The sequence below is a fragment of the Phacochoerus africanus genome, chromosome 1 (assembly GCF_016906955.1).
Source record: "Phacochoerus africanus isolate WHEZ1 chromosome 1, ROS_Pafr_v1, whole genome shotgun sequence".
Classification (NCBI taxonomy): Eukaryota; Metazoa; Chordata; class Mammalia; order Artiodactyla; family Suidae; genus Phacochoerus; species Phacochoerus africanus.
Genome location: NC_062544.1, coordinates 44,299,503 through 44,325,142, shown reverse-complemented (window position 1 = coordinate 44,325,142; position 25,640 = coordinate 44,299,503). Strand labels below are relative to the sequence as shown.

At 42.6% G+C, this 25,640-nt stretch overlaps 1 long non-coding RNA gene across 3 annotated transcripts in view; it reads right to left on the bottom strand.

The window, feature by feature from the left end:
* LOC125114701 (uncharacterized) overlaps positions 1-24,644 on the bottom strand; it is a 185,490-nt gene extending 160,846 nt beyond the window's left edge. The window contains exons 1-7 of one of the 3 annotated variants that reach the window (XR_007131890.1): positions 20,052-24,644; positions 13,362-13,450; positions 12,321-12,380; positions 9,596-9,774; positions 7,652-7,735; positions 4,557-4,696; positions 2,483-2,719 (exon numbers count right to left, since the gene is read on the bottom strand). This is a non-coding gene — a long non-coding RNA (uncharacterized LOC125114701). The remainder of the gene's footprint in view (positions 1-2,482; positions 2,720-4,556; positions 4,697-7,651; positions 7,736-9,595; positions 9,775-12,320; positions 12,381-13,361; positions 13,451-20,051) is intronic. The other 2 variants (XR_007131899.1, XR_007131886.1) reach the window with 2 other exon arrangements.
* Positions 24,645-25,640: the final 996 nt, after the last annotated feature.

The window sequence follows — 25,640 nt, the reverse complement described above, 5'->3', positions numbered from 1 at the left end:
GATAGCCTGGGAACCTCCATATGCCGCGGGAGCAACAACAACAACAACAAAAATAAAATAAAATAAAATAAAATAGTCTGCTTAGGAGTTCCCCTCCTGGCTCAGGGAAGCAAATCGTACTAGTATTCATGAGGCTGTGGGTTCCATCCCCGGCCTCAGCTCAGAGCGTTAAGGATCCTGCATTGCCTTGAACTGTGATGTAGGTCACAGATGCTGCTTAGATCCTGCTTGGCTGTGGTGTAGGCCAGCAGCTACAGCTTCAATTCAGTCCTAGCCTGGAAACTTCCACATGTGGAGAGTGCAGCCCTAAAAAGATAAAAGAAAAAAAAAAGTTTGCATTGAAATAAATTTTAAAAAATTTTCTGTTGTCCTTCCATTTATTCATGAGATCCAGTGCTTATTGGATGCCTTTAACCTGAAGATCAAGGATGCTAAGAGTACTTTTGTTAACAGTTGGTCGGTTGTGAAATAAACACTCCTTGATTATCTGATTGGTGCTGACTTGTGACGTGGTTTTTGAGGAAACTCTCCTTTGTCTCAATTTAATCATTCTACCAAAAAAAAAAAAAAAAAAAAAAGCCTGTGCTGTGTCAGCTCAAACCACCAGTTATTAGAAAAAATTAGCCTCTGTCTTAACTCTCTCAGACACAGTCTCTTCTTTCTCACCCTTTATAAAACTATTTTCCTGAACAATCTTATTGGTGATGCAGATAGTGTTGATTGCCACCAGTAGCTTCTGTTTCTTCATATGATCCTGGAATCACTCCAATTTTAGAAGAAACAATCATAGAAAATGGCCCCTATCCCTTGCATTCTTGGCTTCTAACCTTTGACCAGAGCTCTAATCCTAAGCATTTTGGCTTAAACAGCATTATATCAAGTTGCACCAACTAATTTTACTTCAGAGATCTCAGAGATCATCAGATTTTTGGAGGTAGAAGAAACCTCAATCATTGACTAGCCAACTCTGTTTTACCAAAACTGAGCTCCAAATATGTCTTAGCCTACATCTCAAGACAAAACCAAGACAAAACATCAACTCTAGACCTTCTCTAGTAAACACACTGTCTTACCCTATATGTATGACCAAATCTGAGAAAGTGAGCTTGCAGATCCATGCCCAGAAACATGAAAATGTTCCCAACTCTCTGGAAACAATGTGGTAATTTAAATAAGCAAAACCTCATTCCAGGTTTTCCCTCCAAAATGAGGTAGCGGGGCTGCCCTGAACACTGATGTCTCCTGGAGAATTTCCTGCTACATTTCAAGGAAGAAGAGGGGTCAATGTCCTATTTTGACTCATCTTTTTCACATTCCTGATTCACTGACCTTTATTAGGGTTCACTGGAAGAATTCTCAAACACCTTACCAAGCAACATGTTAGAAATGTCTCTGTACTACTTGTCCTGCCCACTCCAGCTTCATACCCTCTCCTCCAAGGGTGGCTCCACAAAGAGGAGAAAAGAGAGAATCATCTCTGGAGTCTGGGAAGAGAGTCTGCTAAAACCTGCTATTCTTCCAATAAAAAATGTTTTCAGACCTCTGTGTGAACAGAAGTTGAAAACTTGAACTTTGAGTTGTGATTTGATACCTGAAATTCTTTTCATTCCATAATTAAAGATAAGGTTTTCGGGGTAAATATAGCAAGACTAAACATTCTCTGAACCCATTAATACACCTAAAGGGATAAATGACTGACATGGGTCATTCCTAGAGCTGGTTTTGGAAAAGGAGGAGGGAAAGGAGGGGTCTAGGGCACTGAAGGGAGAAAAAGAAAGGCTAGAAGCAATGAAGAAAAATTCTGACCCCCTTAACCCTCTGTCCTGAACAATGCTATGTTTAATTGCTTCCTGAACTGTCCCTCACTTTTTTTTTTCTTTAATCAGCTTTAACTACAAAGGGAACTGCTATTGGTTTTCAAATGGACAAGGATGTCTTTGGGTGACAACTACCTAGACAAACATAAATGGGAAATAATTACTTATAAACAGGCATATTAGAAAGAGTTCAAAACATGTAGTACACCTGCATTACTGATCATTGTACTATCTAATCAGGATATTTTATATTAATATGATCCTTTCAACAGAGCACTGAAAATGGAGAAGGAACTATAGATTTGTTTTTTGAAAAAGAGAAAAACATCAGTTTTTTTTTCCTCTGCATCCACTAGAATGTTGAATGCATTAGAAATCACCAAAAAATGAAAGATAAAATCAATACTCATGTTAAAGGAATTTCCATATGGGTATGATTGTTTCCATAAATGGAAAAGTAGAAGCAGGAATGATGTTGAGAAAATGGTAGAGTATGGTCCTTTTTTTATTTTCTGGGGAGAAAAAGGCAGAGAAAGAGAAGGAAAAAAATGGTAGCGTATGGTGCCATTTACACACTGGCTGGGTTAATATGTAATTGAAAAGATTAATGGCTGCATAATAATTGTCTCCATTGTTTAGTTCTGGATAGTGGCCAGTCATCTTACCGCTCTGATCCTCGGTGGGTTTGGGTTTGTAAGGAATGCAGTGAGTAGCTGACAGGGTCTGTGTGCCAGGTGTAACCTTGCTAAAGAAGACATCCAGGAAGAACTGTACAGGGAGACTTGGTGAGGTTCCCTCTGGTGAGGCGTGACTCTCTGCACTTGGTAAATAGTTTTGCTTCAAAACTGCTGTGTCCATTGTGGCAGAACAGAGCCAGGCTGGGTCCAGCCAAACCACTCCACCTGAGGAGGATAAAGAAAGAAAAACTCTCAGAATCCAGAGAAAGGTCTCCTTTATGTCCTATCCAAGATGTAAAACAAACAACAGTGTTCCTCTTGGCTGTTCTTTGCACTGCCCTGGGAGCACTCACCTTTCATCTGCAGATTTTCAGGGATGTGAAAGTACATTTCTTTCCTTTTCCTGACCCACTTTCAAAGTTCCTGTCTGTAGCCCTTCTCACTGGAAAGTAAGCCAAACAGACAGAAACTTTCCATTGTGAATGGCAGAAAGGATTTCCATAGCAAGGTACCATGAGTCCACCTGTTCTGCTACTGATCTTGTCTCACCTTGCCTCTCACATGGACCAGGACAATGTGATGTACTAAAGCAGGGGCTAGGTCATTCCTTCTCACATGGCCTCATTCTGGTCTGGGTCACAACCTTCTCCTTGATTACCTCAACCTTGATGGGCTTCCTCATTTTCTAACAGAGCAACTTCATAATCCTGACATCCCAGGAGCCTCTCCTGGGGGCTGGTATTAATACTTGTCCAAACTTCCATTCCACTCCAACTTACACTATCTTATTGTGTAGTTCCAAGCTGTCCTCCTTCCACTTCAATGTCTCCCTCTACCCACTCTCTCAGCATATTCAAACCCTACCCCACTGGTGCAAACCCTGTTGTATCTCCCTATTCTACATTCTCATATACCTTTTACTTTTCTTCATAAACATCCCTACTGTCATTAAATACTTACAGTATAGTAATTGGTGGGGTGACTTTCCTTTTTACTACATAATGAGTTCCTTGGAATAGGGACTGCATGTATTATATTCTTTGCCATGTATCTAGCAGCAGGCCAATAGTAGACTAGTGCTTAAACTGTCAAGTTAATAGTTATATTAATATATGTAAAGATCATTTCAAATTTTCACTTCCTTCATTAGCTTGATCTTCAGCCTCTCCAGTTAAGTATATTTTTGTTAGTCATCATTTGAAGTAACTTGTGAACTTCGTACTTCCTGCTGACACTCATTTTCCATGTTTTTGTTTTTGTTTTTTGTTGGATTTTTTTTAGGGCCCCATCCACAGCACGTGCAGGTTCCCATGCTAGGGATCAAATCAGAACTTCAGCTGCCGGCCTCTGCCCCAACGACAGCAATGCAGGACCGAAGCCGAGTCTGTGACCTACACCACAGCTCATGGCAACACCGGAGCCTTAACCCACTGAGCAAGGCCAGGGATCGAACACACAACCTCATGGTTCCTAGTCAGATCCATTTCTGCTGTGCCACGACAGGAACTCCTTATTTTCCATGTTCTATTATCATTCTCTAGACCTTAGTCTTATCTCTCTCTCTACTCTAAAGTTCCTTGAGAGCAGGGCATTCTCTGTCAGTTTTTTGTTTGTTTGTTTTTGTTTTTTGCTTTTTAGGGCCTCACCTGGCAGCATATGGAAGTTCCCAGGCTAGGGGTCAAATTAGAGCTGCAGCTGCCAGCCTACGCCACAGCCACAGCAATGCAGGATCCTAGCTGTGTCTGCTACCTACACCACAGCTCATGGCAACACCAGATTCTTACTGAGTGAGGCCAGGGATTGCACCCACACCAGTTGGGCTCATTACCACTGAGCCACAATGGGAACTTCCTCATTCATTCTTTAACTTGATTGCAACTCTAAATAAAAGTTTATCTAGCTGAGACTCAAAAACTGTTAGCTGAGGGGTGAATTAATTTTTCAGTTACCTATCTTTCAGTTTATTATGTAATGCCTATAGTTCCACATTCTGCACACACATTGCTTTTCCTACATTAGAGTGAAAAGTAAATAAATAACATCATTCAACAATTTTTTTCACCATTTCAGTTTCAGCCACACGGCGTATGCTCTTCTAGTGGCACTCCATTCCATTCGGTGAAGTCTTGAGTTTAAAGATGTGAGGGGAGGGCACAAAGGAGCTCTCAGTTCTTGGCCAGAAACAACAGAAGGGCTAAAAGCCTGGAGTAGTGGGGAAATGAAGACAACAGGAATAACTCCTTGCAACCAGTGGTTTAGGTGGAAAAAAACTGGGAGCTCTAAGAAACTCTGGAGTGATAAGCATTGAACTTAGGCCTTTATTCTGCATAAACTTGTGCCAAAGTCTTCATCCTGTAAATTCTATGGGACCTAAAGTCACTTTTCTCTTTGGATCTGTTTCCACATGGGTGAAATGATATGAATGATGCCTAACTTTCAGATTGTTTATGAGATTCATACAATCATATGAGAAATTGCTCTGCCAGTTCAAAAGTGTTTTGCAAGTGGTATTAACCTACATGATGGCTGAGGACAGAGAACTGGAGTGAGACAGCTTGCAGAAGGTTTGAGACACTGCAGACAGAAGCTTATGGTTCATCTGGAGACTAAGGGGAGCATCAGCTTAAAGCTTATTTGGGGTGATTGGGTTTGGGGGAGTACTTGCTATTTCCTGTTTATCAGGTCCAATTAGCATAATGTCATCAATGCAGTGGTCTAGTGTGATGTCTTGTGGAATGTTAAGATAAAAAAGATCAGTTTGTAGAGATTGAAAGGAAAGGGATGTTGCCGGAACTGGGAGGAAGGAGGAATGGGGAGTTATGGTTTAATGGGCACAGAGTTTTGGTCTTGCAAGAGGAAAAACTTATGGAGGTGGATGGAGGTGCTGGTTGTATACCACAATTTACTAAGTGTAAAAAAAAAAAATACTAAATAAATAAGAAAAAAGTAAACTAAGGAGAATTGATTGAACTCTCAGAGGACATAAGAAGAAAAGGACTGGTAAAGACATCTCTGAAAAACTAAGGAAAAGAAAAAGAACCACAGAGCCAAAGCTGAAGAAAATGCCCAAGCTAGGCTGTCTGGTCAAATAATAATCCCATTTCTTCTTCCTGAACATGCAACCTACTACATTCTCTAAACTCCCTTGCAATTAGGAGTGCCCACTGCCTGCCTTTTTGAAAAATGAAAGTGAGAATTATAAGGAGAGAAGTGGAAACAGCTGGGAGAAAGACGGGGCTGGGAGATGATATCTCTGGATAGTTTTTGAAGCCAGGGTCCCAGAACAAATAATATCAAAATGTGGCTTTTATTTTTTATTTATTTATTTTTTGTCGTTGTTGTTGTTGCTATTTCTTGGGCCGCACCCGCGGCATATGGAGGTTACCAGGCTAGGGGTCGAATCGGAGCTGTAGCCACCGGCCTACGCCAGATCCACAGCAACGCGGGATCTGAGCCACGTCTGCAACCTACACCACAGCTCATGGCAATGCCGGATCGTTAACCCACTGAGCAAGGGCAGGGATCGAACCCGCAACCTCATGGTTCCTAGTCAGATTCGTTAACCACTGCGCCACAACGGGAACTCCAAAATGTGGCTTTTAACAAAGCATGTACTGTTGCATATCGTGACCTGGTCAGTCCATCTCTTTCCCTATTTAGTGGTTCCCATCTACTCTCTGACCTTGGCCACAGCACTTAACATGTCCTTGACTTTCTATTTATGCCACACACAAAAAAAATGCCAACAAAATTTCTATGAAAGTTTCTCTAAAACTCCAAGTCCCTTTTCTTGTTTTCTCTCTCTTCCTCAACCTCCAAGTAATATTTAATTGTTAATGTGGGAAAACATTTTATGAGAAGTGCATTCCTTTCTGAGCCACTGCTTGGGTCATTTAAAAATAAACAATAGACAAAGGGAAACATTAACCTGGAGGACTTTATAATGATAACCTTCAGGTCTGATCCAGGATTGGCTAAGAAGATAAAAGGTATTGGGAGATGTGTGGCCATCCAAGCTACTTAAAAAATATCCAGCTTTTCTCTCTCCTCCTCCCCAACCGGTATTCCATTCCAAATGGAAAGGATTTCTAATTAATTCTGTGGTCCTATCAGTTCCTATAATTACTAAAGTGTTCTCAGGTGTTCATATAAGTCATTGGCCAACGAACAAATGTAGTTACTAAAGGCCTAAGTTTATAGAGACTCTGAAGCCATTCAAATAAAGACAAGATATAAACCAGATTTATTATAATTACCGTTATTATTTTCATTATTTTAAGCACAAAGATCTATCCAGGACACGCAAACTTAGCTTTTGAGTCTTGGTCATAAATCTTTGGGCACATTTCTAACCCTTATTATAGCACCAATAAGAGATTAAACTAGAAAACAAATCTACAAACGAGAAACTATCTTTTAATTAGTAAGCACTCTCCTTCATATAAAATTCCATACCCGTCTCTAATAGCCACACTTAATACTCATCTAGAACCTTTCATCTGAAAAGCTCAAAGCACTTCTTGCTAATACCAGTGCCAGTTCTCTCAAAGTTCCTGTAAGTCAGGAACTAAAATTCCATCCACAGGGTATTTTGGCCATTGCTGAGGTCTGAGCTTGTCGATCTTTATTCCTTGTAGCTGTGGGTGACACTCTTTCCCAAATCAGAGCCTCACCATCAGTGCAATGAAAGGGAGAAAGATCCTATCAAGATAGGAAATACTGGTTTCAGCCACATAGGAGGCAAAAGGATTGAAAGAAGGCTCAAACTTTGGAGTTAGGCCTAACTTCAAATCTTGACTTTAAACAAATGATCTTAACCTCTCTGAACTTCAGTTTGCTCCTCTATAATCAAGAATGTAAAGTAAGACCCAATTCTTGGTATAGAGCAGGTACTCAATAACTAATTACTTGGGGGTATAAAGCCATATTTTCCCTTATGGAAATGGACCATTGGACCTCCGAAATGAAGCAAGGTTTGATCTGATGAATACTCGGTTGTACATCTGCATGGGAAAACTGCCCAGAGCAGACACTCAGTCAATGTTAGAGGAGCTATCTTGCTATGGAAGAAGTCCATAGCCAATGCCCATGCTACTCAAGCCAACTTAGGTTTTCTGTAAGAATAAATCCAATATCATCTCACATAAATGCTAATACCTGAGTTTGAAGGATCTATTTAAGTACAACTGTAACCCTTCTTCTTCAGTACACTTGGGTTGATTTTCCACATCTCATCATGTCCTGTATTTATAAACAAAGGAGAATACTGTTATGAATTTTGTTAAATACCAAATACTAAGTTATTAGTTGCAGCTATTTATTGAAAAAAATTCTTATAAAATTGTCTTGTAAACACTTGAATGTATTAACATGCTCTGTGGCTTTGTTTGGATTTTTTTTAATGCTTATTTTACTTATTCTTTTTAATTTTTGCCTTTTTAGGGATGCACCTGGAAGCATTTGGAAGTTGCCAGGCTAGAGGTTGAATGGGAGCTGTAGCTGCTGGCCTATACAGCTACACCAGATCTGAGCCACATCTGTGACCTACACTACAGCTCATGGCAATGCTGGATCCTTAACCCAATGAGAGAGGCTAGGGATCAACCGGTGTCCTCATGGGTACTAGTCAGGTCCATTACCACTGAGTCACAACGAGAACTCCTAAAACATTTTTTTTTTTTTAATTTAGTAAATTTACTTGGAAGGCCATGATAGTGACATTGCTTACTGAGAGCCTCAACAAATTCAAAACAGGGTATCAAATGAAAAAAACACACAATGTAAAAGTTGAGAATTATGTTTTATTCAGGGACATTACTAAGGACCATAGCCCAGAAGACAGCCTTTCAGAGAGCTCTGAGAACTGTTCCAAAGAAAGGGGATCCAGGATATATAGGAATTTTTGCTGAGAAAATAAACCCACAAATAGTGTAGTCAAATATCAAAAGATTACTGCTAATCACAAAAAACCAGACATCTCACGTTAACATACACATGGGAAAGAGGCAAGAGTCCGGGCTCATTGAAATTATTCCTCTGATATGCATCTTAACTCTCTAGGACCAGTATACTGTTTTTCTCAGTCCTGGATTCCCTTCAAGGCACAAAAGGGAGGGGTGGGGTTTGCTGCTGTGGCTGATTTCTTGATGGTGGGCAACATTCCTTGTTTACCGGAATGCCAGGCAACAGTCTTTGTCCACATGGAGGAGGTTGTGAAGATTCAAAATAAACATGCTAAACATTTATATCTAATCCTCATGAATTTCAGTCATAAGAGATCTTTCAGAACATCACTTGGAGCTAAGATACCTTCACTTTGTCCACAATTCTAATGAGCTTTTTCATTTGATTTGTCCCACTGTCAGTAGATGAAAAGCAGCAAATCAGATGTTTGCAGACATGGACAGGAAGAAGAGCTCTTACATCTGTCAGCCAATAACCCAGCAAATCGATACATTCATTTGGAATGTTAGCAACTTTTCTGGCACTTTAGCAGATGTTAAGGGACAGAAAAGTTAAAGTTATTATCCCTGCCCTCCACAGCTTATATTTTGCTTGGAGGTGGAAAAGCATTCCACATGGGAAACAAACAGAAACAAATAAACTTTGTAACACTGACCATAAGCATTTAAAAAATTCAGAGAAGGGAGAAATAAGCAAAAAAGAAACTACAAAAGATTTCACTGAGGCCAAAGCTTTTTAAAAATATTAGAAAGATTGTAGCAGCCCTTTGTCTGAAAAGTGATACTGTGAAATCATCATGAGAGACATTTAAAAGGTTTTCATTTTTTTATTAAGTTTTGCTCAAAAGATAAACAAAGAGTTTAGGAAACTTCAACATGTATAACATGTTTTTTGTTTTTTGTTTTTTTTGCATATGCCTAGAAAACTGAATAAGGAGAAAACAATTTACAGTATAGAAGGAGATTTAGATAAAGCATTGGAATGCATTTGTTTTAATGAAGCAGTGTGGAGGCAGAGTAATGGTTCAATGACCCTTGGATAGTCCTGGGCTATGTGACCTGTGTAGGGTCACCTCCCCCGCCCCACCCTGCCTGGCCGCACCTTGAGAGCTGTGCCAATCCACGGAAGCACTCATACCTTCCCAGCAGAAGTGGCTCTCCTTCAAGGAGGTTCACAGAGATTATCATCTGTAATCAGGATTCTGAACAAGAACTTCATGAACTGCTCTGCTCGTGACCCAGGTTGGGAAAGAGGGTCAAGCCTGCCTGCTAGCATCAGTGGCAAACAGTGATGATAAAGGCTGTGGCCTGAAGGTTCTGAAGAAGAACAAATAAGCACACATCAAACTGTTATGTTAGATAGACACTGGCTTAGAATTTGAGGGCAACCAAGATAACTCCCAAATCTCTCTCCTAGGAAAACAATGCGGTTTCTAGGGAAAGCATTTAATTCTAAGGATTAAATGAGATTATAAATATATGTGATATAAATAATAGGAATATATATACATACATATATGTGTCTGTCTTGTATATATACATACATATATACACATACATATACGTGTATACATACACACATACACATACTGGTGTGGTATTCTGTATGTATTACATGTATACGTATGATTTCAGAGGCACCAAGGTAATCCCCCAAATCTCTCTCCCACCAACTAGAGAAGCAATGTAGTATGGTGAAGAGAGGATAACGTAAAACAGAGGTAAGTACAATACAGGCAATAAAAACAATGCCAGCTAGACATAACTAATGATATACATTCCAGGTCATTTGTAAATCTGTCCTAGGTCAAAGATGGCAGAGAACAGTTTTCAAGAATACAAAGAACAGGCTCATAAAATTCTTGAAAATTGAACAATCAGCTCACAAGGCCAGATCCAGCACACCCCAGGTTCCCTTCATTCCTGAGGCCCAGCTATATTATTATCACTCTGATTTAAGCAGCTGACAAATGCCCTCCCCTGACCAATCTACAGAGATCAAGTTGCTTTCCAGTCACCTGCAATCAAAAGAATACTGACTTATTAAACAGATCCCCACCAGCTAGAGTGGAAAGGGATTACTTCACATAAGAGGCAAGGTTTAAGCCACTACATCTGAAGACAAATATTACAGCTTTCCCAGATGTTGCAGGTGTTGTGTTGTTTTCCTTTTCTTTTTCTTTTCTTTCTTTCTTTCTTTCTTTCTTTCTTTCTTTCTTTCTTTCTTTCTTTCTTTCTTTCTTGTTTTTTTTTCTTTAATTGAGCTTCCCACCTTGTTAAATAGAATTTTCAGCTGTGGAAAATCTAGCCATGCCATGCAATGGTCCCTTTAAATGTCTGCCCTAGATGAAGAATGTTTAATCAGCTGAGTGAAGCCTGCAGGCCCCACAGGAGCTCAGGAGGATGTTCACAGCTCACAACCACTCCTGCCTGTTCCCAGGAGCCCCAGCATCACTTTGTGAAACCACACAGGGTGGAGCCCAGCTTTTCCCTAGAGAGGAAGTGGCTGCCGGAATGCCAGATGTGCCATTCCCACAGCAGCTGGTGGAGGGCCCGTCTCTCCTAGGGTGAGGAGCAGCTTCTGCAGAGACCAAGCCCCGGAAGTTTGCAAAGTTTCCACAGGCTGGGGAGAACCCAAGCTGTGCGGGGCCCCAGGCAACACAGGATGAGAAACAGAACATTATTCAGGGATGATGCTCCCACCCATCTCCTTTGTTTCCTTCCACCAGTGTTTGGAAAACCTGTTTAAAGAGTTATTCCAAGTGTTTTTTCAAGCCTCTAATCTGTCTTCAAAAATATCCTTGAAGAGGAAACAAAGATTGTTTGCTAGCAGTTGACGAGGGTGGAAATGGCCAGGAAAAGTCGTTCCAACACACCTAGGCTAAAGCCACAAATTAGGGCTGGCAGGGCTTGGACAGAAACCAGCTGGGTCGATTGGTCTGTTGTGCTCTGTGTGTCCTGCAGCTTTTAAAACAAGGGGCAGCTGAAGTCCCCAGCATTTTGTGAAAGTTGGGGGTGGGAAGATGAGGGCAGAGGCGAAATGAGGGGGAGCAAAAGCAGAGATGCTATAGATGGTTGGTAGAAGGGAGACAGCTGGATGTGGGGAAGCAGTAGGGAAACAGTGCAGTTCGTCTGAAATCTTGTTTAAGGTACATTTTCTCAGGGGTGGGGTGGGCAGCGGGTGGGCTGAACCCTTCAGCTGTGCATCCAAAGTTGATTTAAAAACCTGAAATTTTCTGTAATTGGACCTCATTAATAAATTCCTCAGGGTTCCAGGAGGTTCTGAAGAGGTAGAAAAAGGGTTTGGAGAGACGAGAGCAACAGGAGGTTGTAAGATCCCAGGCTGAAGAGTTAATTTGATTTAATCAGCTTGGAGAAAGTCTGCATTCACAACAACCCCCAGGACACACTGAGCCCTCCTGCCCTCTTCAGCAAGGCAAGATTTTCTCTCATTCACTTCTTCCTACTTTTTAACCCTTTTTTCCAACGTGGGTAACTAGCTGCCCCACATGTTATACAAGCCAACTGGTAGGAACCGATGCCCCTCTCCTCTACAGAACCTTCGTTGTTCTACAGTAGGTGTGATTCCTGCAGCTGAGCAGGGAAGGCTGCCACCTCCCAGCCTCCTCTGTCTATTCCTGTCCACTCCCGCCTACCACTGCCATGCCCTGCCCTGCCCTGCCCCACCCCACTCTTCTCTCCTCCCACCTTTATTCCCACCCCTACTCTTGGTTGTTAGCTTGACCCCAAATTTGCATGTAATCCCAAACATTAAATTGAGACAGTAGCATTGGTTTGTTGCCATACCAAATCTGGAGTGGCTTGTAAATGGCAAGCCTGCTTGGTTTGGGTTTGTAATATACCTTTGCTTTTTCCTCCAGTAGAAGTGAGCCTGAGATGCAAAATGTCCAAAGGTCAGATACCTGGGGGGGAAAAACAGAAGTGAATGGTGATGCCCAGACTGGGAAGTCAGCTTCTGAACAGGAAAGGCCAAGGATCAAATGCAGGATTTTGCCAGGGCTCCAAATGGCTCATTCTCACAGCATCTATCAAATTTTCCTGCCTTTTCAGGGCATTTCAGGAAGAAGTGGCATCCAGTAAAACCAGCATGGAATGGGAATAAAAATAACAACTTCCTCTCTCAAGGATCATCAACTTCCATCCCCAAAGCCCCCGAGGTCACTGGTTTTCAGAGCAAGACTCATCCCTGGTCAAGGTCACAGTGGCTTCTACGGATTGCATTTTTTTTTTTTCATTGTCCAGGCTAGGATTGAGGATAGACATAGAGGGAGCAGAGAGGAAGGGTTAGGTCATCAGAGGTGGCAGAACCTAGAAGGTGGTCAACCCACACCTGCAGTTAACCTCCTCACTGCACCCCACCCAGCCCACATCCCAAGTCAGACTTGGAAGCTTGAGAGCAGACTGCCTCCTTCACTTCCTACTTAGCTTCTATTCTCCTCTTGCCTTGCCGGGCTGCATCTGGGGATGTTCTTTCCTTTCAACTCTTCACCCTCCCTACTATAACATCCTCTTACCCCACCCCAATGTACGACAAAAGAAGTTTCTTTTCTTTTTTGCCTTTTCTTTTTAGGGCTGCATTTGAGGCATATGGCAGTTTCAAGTTAGGAGTCAAATCGGAGCTGCAGCTGCTGGCCACAGCTACAGCAACACAGGATCCAAACTACGTTTGTGACTTGCTTGTGGCAACACTGGGTCCTTAACACACTGAATGAGGCCAGGGATCAAACCCACATCCTCACGGACATTATGTCAGCTTCTTAACCTGATGAACCACAGTGGGAACTCCAAAAGAAGTTTCTTTGCACTGCTCTTTTTTATGATTCCAGAGAAATCCTAGTGCAACGTTACCATCCTAGTGAATCTGTAGCTGAGCTGTATCTCACCCTCTCCTTGAAGACCTTCTTGGTGTTCTTCCTCCCATCATGAGGTATTATACTCAGGCCATCATAGAGGAAAAGACTGCTGAATGTGCCTATCAAACAAATAAATAAATAAATCAAATTTCATATAGCAAATAAAGTGTGCATCATAAACAAAATCAAAAGACAAATTAAAAACTGGAGAAAAGTCCTAGCAACATATCTGACTGACAAAGGTATAGTTTCTTTTTTTTTTTTTTTTTTTGACTCTTGCCTTTTCTAGGGCTGCTCCCATGGCACATGGAGGTTCCCAGGCTAGGGGTCTAATCGGAGCTGTAGCCACTGGCCTACACCAGAGCCACAGCAAAGCGGGAGACCAGCTGCATCTGCAACCTACACCACATCTCCATATGCCACGGGAAGCAGCCCTAGAAAAGGCAAAAGGTTAAAAAAAGAAAGAAAGAAAAAAAAAGACCACTCAATATTAAAAAAATAAAAATCAAAACAAGTTACTGCTTTTTCCTACCAGATTGGAAAATACTAAAGGTTTGGTCATCCCCAGGGTTGGTAAGGATAAGGAGAAACAGGGGTCACATACTGCTGATGGGAATTCTTAGCAATATAGTTTTGTCTCTTTTTTTTTTTTTTTTTTTTTTTCAGGGCTGCACCCGCAGCACATGGAGGTTTCCAGGCTAGAGGTCCAATTGGAGATGTTGCTGCCAGCCTATGCCAGAGCCATAGCAACACCAGATCTGAGCTGCGTCTGCAACCTATACCACAGCTCACGGCAACACCAGATCCCCAACCCACTGAATGAGGCCAGGGATTGAACCCACAACCTCATGGTTTCTAGTTGGATTCATTTCCGCTGTGCTCCGTGATATAGTTTTCTGCAAATAAATTTAGCAGCATCTAGCAAAATTTTTAAAATGTGCATAAACTTTGGTGCAGAAATTGCACCAAGAGATACATTCTATTGATATAAAAGCACACAAAGATACATGTACAAAGATGGAAACTTTGTCAATGAAATGTTATTTGCAATTCAAAACCCAAAAAGAATGTGCATGTATATGCTATTACATTGATTTTAAAAATTCTGAGAGGACATTAAAGACATTGGTAAAGGTAGATGTCCTAGTTTGCTTGGGCTGCTATAACAAAATACTGCAGACTCGGGTGGCTTATAGCAACAAAAAGTTATTGCTCACAGTTCTGGAGGCCAGAGGTCTAAGATCAAGGCACCAGCATGGTTACCTTCTGCATGGTGAGGGTCACCATCCTGCTTCATAGCTGGCACCTGCTTGCAATGTCTTCACATGGTGAAGGGGTTAGAGGTCTCTTGTTTACAAGGGCACTGCCCTCATGACCTAAGCACCTTTCAAAGGCTTACCTTCTAATACCATCACCTTTGAGGGTTAGGATTTCAGTAAGTGAATTGGGGGTGGGGGGTGGAACAAATATTCAGTGGGATTGGAGACAAAGAAAGAGAGGATTTTATTTTTTATCTAAAAATGTTCTGTTTGTCTTGATTTTTTACCAAGTATGTTTATTAAACATTGATTTTTAAATCAATAAATAGACAAACTAAACTCTGGCTATACCTGCTGTGCTGCTTGCTAACATTTCTCTGGTGCCCAAGAACTCCCCAAGATAAACACAAGATTCACCTAACCAGTCGCAACTGACAATCCCTCAAACAGACAAAACCTTTGATATAGAGCTGTTATATTGATATATATAAACATACCAATTCAGAGGAAATCTCCATATCAGAATAGTTGAGAAGACAAAAATCTAATCTTTTGAAGGTCCCAGTGACTCACTAAAAAAGAGCTGAAAAAGTCTGATTGCAGGGCAATAACGTGGAATTTTGGAATAAGCAGCCACTAGGCTCCACCCTGCTTCCTTGAGATGTGGACTAGTTTGGGTGCAGCTGGGAGCAGATCAGCAGGGAGGTGGGTGGGCACGGGGCACCAGCTGATCTGGCACCAACAGGCCCCTCTCTCTTGGCTGTACCCAGTGTGGGGAAGAGACGAGGAGGATTAGAATCCTTCCTGTGATATGATTCCAACCATATAATGCTCTGGAAAAGGCAAAACTATGGAGACAGTAAAAAGATCAGTATAGGTAGGGATGAATAGGGGGAACACAGAGGATTTTTAGGGCAGTGAAACTACTCTGTATGATACTATAATGCTGGATTCATGTCATTATACATTTGTACAGAATCTACAACAGCAGAAGTGAACTTGGAGTTCCCGTCGTGGCGCAGTGGTTAACAAATCCGACTAGGAACCATGAGGTTGCGGGTTCGGTCCCTGCCCTTGCTCAGTGGGTTAACGATCCGGCGTTGCCGTGAGCTGTGGTGTAGGTTGCAGACGCGGCTCAGATCCCGCGTTGCTGTGGCTCTGGTGTAGGCCGGTGGCTACAGCTCCGATTGGACCCCTAGCCTGGGAACCTCCATATGCCGCGGGAGTGGCCCAAGAAATAGCAACAACAACAAAAGACAAAAAAGACCAAAAAAAAAAAAAGTGAACTTAATGTAAACTGTGGACTGTGGGTAATTATGATGTGTCGATAGGGGTTCATCAATTCTAACAAATGTACCGCTCTGGTAGAGGATGTTGATAATGGGGGAGGCTATGTAGATGGGGGTGGTAGCCAGGGGATATATAAGAAATCTCTGTACCTTTCTCTCAAAAAACAAACAAAAATGTTTTATGAGATAAGAGATAATGCTTAATATATGTTTATTAGATGCTAAGTAAAAGCAAATCCTGCCCCAGGTTTGTTATTGCATCCACTGGGAGGAAGGACAGTGCAGTGTGCTCCTCTCTCACCTGCACTTTTATATTTGGGGGATGAATGGGGGGGCTTTCATTTTTCACTTGGAATTTTACAAGAATACCTTCATGGATTGCTTCTTTAAAATAAAACTGCAGCTACCTCATGGCCCAGTGGGTTAAGGATCCAGTGTTGTCACTGCTGTGGCTCTGGTTACAGCTGTGGTTCGGGTTCAATCCCTAGCCTGGGAACTTCCACATGCTGTGGGTGCAGCCTATAAAGAAATAACCTTGCAATATTATATTCGTTAATCCTCTGACTTCAGTTATAAACCAGATGCCTGCTCAAGCCTTTTTATTCTCTTGGATTTGTTAACCTTGACCTAAACCCCCTTCCGGAGGCCTGAGATAGGTCCATCCTCTCCCCATGACTGTCCTGCCTCCATCCCACAGTCTCCTCTTTGCCTGTGCCCGGCTGCTTCCTGAGCAGTGTCTGGGTGGAGCTCTGCAGCAGGATGTTCTCAGACTCCACCCCCTTTTCTGTCCTCACAGGAAACCCAGGGCATTTCATTTCGCAAGGTTAGTAGCTCTCTGGGGCCTTACTTAGGTCAGGTCACTGCAGGCTCTCCACAGTCTTCAGCCCCGTTTTCAGTGGGGGAATGGAGTCTACATTCTCTCACTGCCTGCCTTCCTCAGTCCCCCTTAGGAACTCTGATGAATCTATCTCCTTCCCTCTAAACACAAAGAAATTCTAGCTGGCTTAAACCTAAGGAGAAATATGTTCTGCAGGTATAGGGGGGCTCAGGGAATTCAGATGGACTATAAGAACTGAAAGTCTGAGCAGGATCATCTCTGTGTCTCCTCTCTGCTTATTCATCTGAATTCTTCTCCCTTTGCAATCTGTCTTCTCTGCTTCTCCATCCACATGGGAAGACGTGGCTGCGCCTTAGTAACCAAGAGACCAGCCGCTAAACAAACTGGCTCCCTCAGAATCCCAATCCCAAATTCCTGGGAAAGAGTGTCAGTTTGGCTCTTGTCTAATTATCTCCAGACAGAAGGGAGACGGTCTGACAGCAGCAGGTCACAGGAAAAGGGCATGCGTGGTTCATGGCTAGGCACCTTTGGGTGTACTGCAATCTTAGAAAATACACAAGTAATATTCCTCCTAGCATTTGAGATTTGGTTAGATTTTCAAAAAGGGATTTGTTCTGATTTGTTTCATTTTTACTTAAATGAAACAAAGCACAGACTTTGAGACCAGGCCTATTTGCTTTTAAGTATTTGCTTAGTCACTTAATATCTGAGCAATGTTGAGAAAGTCACTAAACCTCTCTGGTCCTTAATGTCCTTGACTGTAAAATGAAGATGGTGACTCATTCAGAGGGGGGTTGTGAGTGGGAGATAATGTCTTTTATCTGAAGCATCCACTTCACAGTGGGTTCTCAGTAAATGTTGATTCTGTTCTTCCTTTATTTAGGCTTTGAATGGTGTGAGTGTAATCCTTCTTACAACATCATCTGGCCATGTCACTGCCTTACTTAAAGTCTTTCTCAGAATAAAGTCCTGTCTCCTTAAGATAATATAAAAAGCCCGTGGAAGATCTGTTCTCCACACTATTCTCTCCCCATCACAACCACGCCCAGTCATACTTGCAGTTCCCAGCACCCACCATACCCTCTTCCTTCCCTGTTCCTCTTCCCACCCACACTCCCAACCTTGTCTGCCTAATGTCTACTCCTTCTTGGGGACTTTTGCCTCGGGAAAATCTTCCTGCACTGTCACTTCCACCCACAACACTGTACTAAAAGTCCTTCCATGTGCTCCTGAGCGGAAGCTTTCCTTAGCTTCCCTGGGAATCAGCCTGCCCAGCTTGAACACTTCTAGGGACTTTTGCATTGGAAGATAGTGTTCTATTTCGAATTTCTAGACAGTTCTACCACTTTCATCCAAACTGGCAATAGAGCTGAAAATGCCTCCCCAGAACTTCCACCCAGTAGTCTTGGCTTTTACCCTGGAACAACCCTCATATTCCTGGAAGCTTGAGTCAATTACCCTCTCCCCAACTTCCCCAAATCTATCTCTCTATCCCCTTCACTGGACCTCAGGATAGGGGTTCAGAGAACATTCATCACACCATAACATCCTCTCGTTTGTCCCTGTTCTTTTCAAAGCCTGGTGCTCAAGTGTGAGTCTAGCCACCACCTCTCTGTAATGGATCCTATAAATGTAAGCAGCCTCAAACTGAGTCACTCAGGTGAGTAAACGACCTATATCCTGTAGAGCTTCCAGTCAACCACACCCCTTCCAAGTCCTTATCATATGACCTGCTGTCATGCCAAGTCTCATCTACCCCCACTCCCAGATACAGGCAAGTAACAGGAGTTACACAACAAGCCAAGGGCAGAGACCATGAGATACCTCAAGATTTATGATCTCTAGGAATTCCCATTGTGGCTCAGCGGAAACGAATCTGACTAGGAACCATGAGGTTTTGGGTTTGATCCTGGGTCTCGCTCAGTGGGTTAAGGATCTGGTGTTGCCTTGAGCTGTGGTGTAGGTAGCAGATGCAGCTTGGATCCTGCATTGCTGTAGCTGTGGTGAAGGCCAGCAGTTGTAGCTCAGATTCAACCCGAGTCTGGGAACCTCCATATGCCACAAGTGCAACCCTAAAAAGCAAAAAAAAAAAAAAAAAAAGATTAATGATCTCTACTTTTCGAGAGTCAGCAATTCATCTGTCCCCAATTCTTTGAACTGGTGGCCTTCTATGTGTTGGTAACAATAAGTGTGGTTGCAGCTTACTAAGGATCTGCTCCATGACAGGCTCTGGCATAAGACATATACAGGCATTTTCTCATTTAACCCTCACAGCAAGGACTTTACAGTTGAGGAAGCTGAAGTTCAGAGAGATTTAGAAATGCAAATAATAGCTCGATAGAATGAAGGTTTAGGTTAAACAACAAAGCAATATAGTCTATCAAATATGGCAGCCAGATTCCTATATTTCTCCCCTATTACTAGGAGTTTCCTAATTTTATCTTTTTGTCTTTTTTTTTTTGCCATTTCTTGGGCAGCTCCCTCGGCATATGGAGGTTCCCAGGCTAGGGGTCTAATCGGAGCTGTAGCCACCGGCCTACGCCAGAGCCACAGCAATGCAGGATCCGAGCCACGTCTGCGACCTACACCACAGCTCACGGCAACGCTGGATCGTTAACCCACTGAGCAAGGGCAGGGACCGAACCCGCAACCTCATGGTTCCTAGTCGGATTTGTTAACCACTGCGCCATGATGGGAACTCCGAGTTTCCTAATTTTAAACCCTTAGGACCCAAACTTGACTTCATTTAAACACAGGAGGCTATGGACTCATGTCAATTAGATGATGCTTGAGGGTCCAAAAGAACAGCCCAGCTCTCAGCTATTCATCTTCTCAAGTGTACAGGTACCTTCTTACAAGATGTGTAGGAATGTAGGTACCTTCTTATAAGATGTGTTTTGCCTCACTCATTCATCCCTTTTATTAACCTGAATGTGGTAGAAGAACAAATTTTGCAAACCTGCAAAGCTTCTATGGACATTTTCTGTCTTTCTTACATTTATATAATAAGGCTGCTTCTCTGATTAATTTGATTATCTCCAGCCTATCTGATGTCAGAGCTGCGAGTTATCGTAAACTCTTGTTGGTTTATTTAACACAACTCCAAAATTTCCTTAGATTCAATTTTTAAAAGGCAATAATGACATATAAAAGTTAGAGCGAATCCACAAAATGGGAAACGTCTTGGTTGTGTTGGTTCCCATGTAAAGAAGAGCTCACAAGCCTTGTGACCTTCTGGTGACACTGCCCAGCTTGACTGGCAGGTAGACCAGCCCTCAATCATATCACTTCCCCTGTAATCACTGTATAATGAAGCAAGATTAGTCCACCATACCTTTCACCCAATTCTGGAACTCAGGAGGACCAGAGGCTGTCAGCCAACATCCTGGGCAAAGGCTCCCAATGGAAATTTCTGCTGGTTGAACTTAGATCTTGCCTTGCTTGTTCTGAAGTAGGATCAGATATCTGACTGCTCAGTGTGTGGCTTCCCAGAAGATTCAGAAACATGCTTGATGTGGGTATGGGATGGGAACAGGGGAATTCTTGTGGCCTACGGGGCAGAAAAGGGCTCCAAACACAACATTAGGGTTTGGCAAAACCCAAGAACATCATGCCAAGACCTTTTCCCTTCACTTTTAAGCCCACATGTATTTCAAAGGGAACTTAGTCTTCATTTCAGGAGCGTGTGCACGTTAAGTCATCAGTGTGCAGTGATATTAACACTAAGCACTGGTTCTAAAGTACGGCACTCTTTTTTTTTTCTTATCCAGTGTCTACTCATTCTTCTGAATCCAGTCCCCTCCCATCAATACATCTCCATCAAATCTTCCATGAACACTGGAGACCAGGGTAACCAATGGCCTATGACAACATATCATTGCTAAAAAGGTGGCTCTCAATGGTGTACAGCCTTATGGCATCTTCTGAATTGCTTAACTATTCATAAATACATATGTGCCCCCACACCCATATTGCAACTTTTAAAACACATGCTCAAAAACTCTTTACTGAGAACCCACTACTGCCACACCTTGTGCTCACTACTAGGGATGCAGTGGAGAATGAGAAAAGCAGGTCTTGGCCCTTCCAGACCTCACAGTGGGGAATGGCTTCAGTCAGAGTTCAGTGTGGACAAGAGAACATACTCAAGGGATGTCTAACTGAAAGAGATTTAGTGTAGGGAATGGACCTGCTTACAAAACAAGGAAGTCAGGGGACCACCACTGGACCATTTATTTGAGGGGTATACAGTTTTAACTTTGATCTGAAAATAGGGCAGATGCTGCTGTTCCTGCTACTGCCATATCCTTGCCACTGACTCACACCCACAAACCTGGAGATTGGACATAGAATGTTGAGTTTACCAACCACAAGTCACTCTAACATCTATATGGCATTGCTCGCCAGCCAGAGAACTTTACACATGTTTTCTGAATTTTGGAAAGGGTGAAAGGAGGGGATGAATGTGGCCACAGATTTCTGTGTCCTACCCAGCATAACACAGCAGTCAGGCATGTGCTAAACACAGAAGGTCAAACTGCCTTCGCCATCCTGCAGGGGGAGGGTTTTTAAGTCAGACAACAGTTTACAGTTGACATTTCTCTCCCGGGTCAGACTGTATGCCTTTCCTATACTTTTTTTTTAAGCTGAAAAACCTCAATACATCTTTGAAGATACAGCTCAAGCCATCACCTCTTCCTTGAAGTCTTTCTCCCCCCTTCGAAGATAAGATCTGGCCACTTGCTTCCTAGCGCCCCCCATGGAAGTGGATATAGAGTCTCATCATGGAGACTATCCTACTTCTTTGCCCTCATGCCACCAGTCCCTCTCCTTGACTGTGAGCTGTTTGAGGCAGTTCCATAGCATGTGATACACACAGAGTTAATGATTGCTGAATGAATGGGTAAAGCTGGGGCTCTTACAGATTCAAGATGCACATGGGGACTCCAGGGGTACCTGTTATCACCTCCATTCAGAGAAGAACTGAGCGAGTCTTCCCGTTTCCATCTAGGCTGAAATTTTTGATAATGTTAGTACATGTTAGCTCTGGTACAGTCTGGGGCAACTGCAAAATACTGTAGCAAATAACTGAATAAGGGTGGCCTGAGCAGTGAATAGGAAGTAGAAAAGGTCAGCATTTTTAGGACTCTTTTGGTGGCAACTAAATGAATCATGCTAATAGAAACCAGTGAACAGAAACTCAACTCAAGTGAGATGAAGGAATAAAAGTGAACATTCTGACCAGTATAACTGAAAGACCAGGGTGCTGGCTTTAGGCATAGCTGGATCCAACCTACATCCTATATCATCAAGGGTCTGTCACTTTGGCCCGGTTTTCCTCTGTGGCCTATATCCTCACAGTAATTCTTCCCATGTGGAAACAAAGGTGATCACCACAGCTCCCAACTTAGACTCTACATAGTCAGCAACCTCAGTGAAAATAGGGAGTGTCTGCCCCCATACCTACCCCAAATCTTTCTTGCTCAAGATTGACTCTGATGTGGCCCAGTCTGGGTCCTAACTGCCCCTACCCAAAGCCAGGAGGATAGAAGATGCTGGCCAAGAGTGCTATGCCATCCTGAAACCAAGAGCCTCGTGGTCAAGTCAATCCCATCAACACCCATAGGCTGAGTGTGGCAGGCTTGGCCCTTAAAGGGAAATCCAGGTGGTATTATGAGAAAGAGGAGTATGGAAGGTGGGCAAGAAAAACATTATGTTTCCTGCAGTGGACATCTAGTATTTTGCTATTTCCAAAGCCACACTCTTCATTTTGAATGAGATTTTGAACTATTCAGGGGCTCAAGAGCAACTGCCAAATAGGAGCCACTCTCAAGGTGCTTCCCTGATGGGCTGCCCAAGGGGACCAGTACAAAACAGGAAAATTTGACATCATTTCTAAGTTTCCGTTGAGACTGGGGAGAATAAGGGAAAAACCCATCAATGTGGGATCTTGAGTAGTAAGAAGGAAGAGGGAAAATGCTTGAGATGTAAATGCAATGGACAACAGAAAATAATTGAAGAGGAAGTGGCTTCCTCTCATGTGCCAGTCCAGCCTTGCGAAGAACAAGAGAAGTACCTTTTCTGGAGCCTCAGCTGCTCTGCTGCCTTTCCAGCCGCCTCCTTGGGAAGAATGAGGCTTTAACAACTAGCATGGTGTCAGGGCTGGCTTCCACCCAAGCCTGAACAGTGCCCCCATTGAGGGACCCCGGGGCCAGCCCTGGATGCCTCTCCCTTCTCCTGCTCCCCTCAATGGGCCATTTATGGGACTAACAAGGACAGGGAGACACACTGCCCATCTCCGACGAGCCCCCAGCAGCTGCAGGATTCCTCAGGAACTCCATAGGGCCCTGCATATCTCTGCAAAGAGACCAGCAGGAAGGATGCCGGGTTCAGGAAGGGGTCCCTAGGAGGCTCTTGGATGGGAGAGAAAAATATCCCTCAGTTCTCCTCTCCTTTCCAGGCCCTTCCCCCATCTCCCAGGATGGTGGCTCTTCACCGTGCAAGTATTTGGTATCCTGTCTTCTTGCAGGGCAGACACCCTCACTGTTCCACCCTGCTTGCTGGATGGGAAAGAGAAGAGAGAGGCGGAGTGAGCCGAGGGTTTAGGTTTGCAGCCATATTCAAATGCTCCATCCTTATCACCCATTTCTAATGCAATGATAAAGTGACTTAGAGTAGGAAGGTGGCTAAAAGATTCCCATCAAATACCAAGATCACAGCTACTGTTCTTATTGATCTTTTAATCCCACAGCAATGCAAAAGAACAGGAGACAGTAAGGGCTCATTTCTCCAATATCCATTAGGTAATGACTGCTGTTGCCCAGGGGAAACAGACCAGCACACTGTCCAGAACAGGCAGATGAGGATGCATCACTCCCAATTTCCTGCTTCCATAGGGTATAGAGACGAGATTCTATGTTTTCATTTAAGAGGTACAAGTTGACCGCTTCCCAAATGTCCCTGCAGGAGCTAATTCTTGCACATGAAAATCTCGCACTCTTGTGACAGGTCCTTTGTTTGCAGGCTAAAGCCAGTGTGGTCTTCATGAATAGAAACATGCCTATTGGTGGAAAATTACTGAAGTATAAATTTCTCAAGACCTCAAGCCTTATAAGTCATTAATATTGTAATGGGAAGCAGGTGATCCAGTTTTTCCCAGAGTTACAGCTGGGATAAAGGGGAGACAAGACAGCCCCAGGGACAAATTTGCCTACTTGGCAATGGATGGAATCTGAAGGGCCATCTAGCACAACTTCACACTTCAACCTCCCCCACAACCTCCTCAGTCAGAAAGTTGATATCTGGCCTCATTTTTCAGGGTCAGGGGACTCTCCTCCTCCCATGCCAATCCATTTCACTTTTGAACAAATTTTATTCATCAGAAAATTTTTCTTTATATCAACCTCCAGAGGATTTCCCTGAAATCTCCAGATATTGATCCTGGTCTTACTCCAGCGCTAGACACTGGAATTCAGGGAAAACCTCAACCCTTCAGATAAATATTTCCACACAGCAATCACTCAGGCCTCCTCCTGAGCTTTTCCACTTTGGGCTAAATCATGGTTCCTGTAATTCCTCCAACAGTTTCCTATATGACACAATTGCTCAGTTTTGTCTCGGACACTTTCAGAGATAAGGAAATCAGTATAAGTTTGGCCAGGGTTAAAATATAGGACTACCCTTAATAGGAGGACTCTACCTCCACGAACACACTCCAAGAACTGATGCTTGTCACGTGACACTGGACTCCCACTGAGCTTCCTGGTGATAAAACTCATGAGACTTTTCACATGAACTTCTATTAAGCCAGTCATCTCCAGTCAGTTGGTCTTTTTTTAACCTGAGATCTATATTCATTTCTTACTAAAATTTATCCCCTTTGTTTTAGTCCATCAGGCTAACATGTGGAAGTCTTTTACGGTTATTGATTCAGTTAGTAGAAATTGTGTAGTAGTAGTAGAATTTAATCCCACGTTTATATAATCCCAAACATCGAAATGTGTGCTCTATCTTTGCATTCAAATTATTTTAAAAAAAGAAAAAGAGAGAGAGAGAGAGAGAAGGCAATGCTGACAAGCTCAGATAAAGAGTCCTGAACTCAACAGAGGCTTTACAATGTCATGTTCAAAACCATGTCAATACGAGAAAAACATACCTCAGAATGCTGAGATCTCATTTCTGCTTTCCAGTCCAGAGACACTTCACATAAAAGAATACCTTATTGTTGGGCATAAGGAAGTATTTTTATGCTTCTACTTTAGTTGATTTTGGATGGGGTGGTCAGTACTGTTTTTCATACTATGCAAACATAAGATTTTATGGATGAAACAGAAGCAATGACACTTTAACCTATCTTATACATTTAATAATGGGTCTCTGACCTTTAAAGACTATTTATTAAAATAGCATTCTTGCCAAAATTCTATGTCCTCCTTTCTAAGACAGAGTTCCAAACCAAATTCTATCCAGTCAATATGACATTAAAGCCACATCGAAACCTTACTCCGGTGTTTTCCTGGAATTCTCCAAACTTTTTCCAAAAAAGGCACTGTGTTTTCATCTCCCAGGGAAAAATAGAGCCGCTCTATAAATTATTTGCAGGAACTATCATGAATTCCCTATCCAAGATCTTGCAAAGCATATTTAAATGTTCAGTTAAGTCAGTTCTCAGAGTGGAAGCCTCCCTGACTGAATGCAGAAACCCCTTTTGGAAAAGTCATGTGAAAAAGTCTCAATCCCATGTTTTTTTCTAAGCCATTCCCCAGCCCCATGTCGAACAGAAGTTGAGTGTGAGCTGAAAAATGGATTGGGTAATAACGTAAGAATAAATAAGTCACTTATTTTAGGTTTCTAATGGACAAAAATTTCACTGAAAAAGAAATGCACAGCTAAGTTGAGGTTTTGAACTAGTCTAATCAGGGGA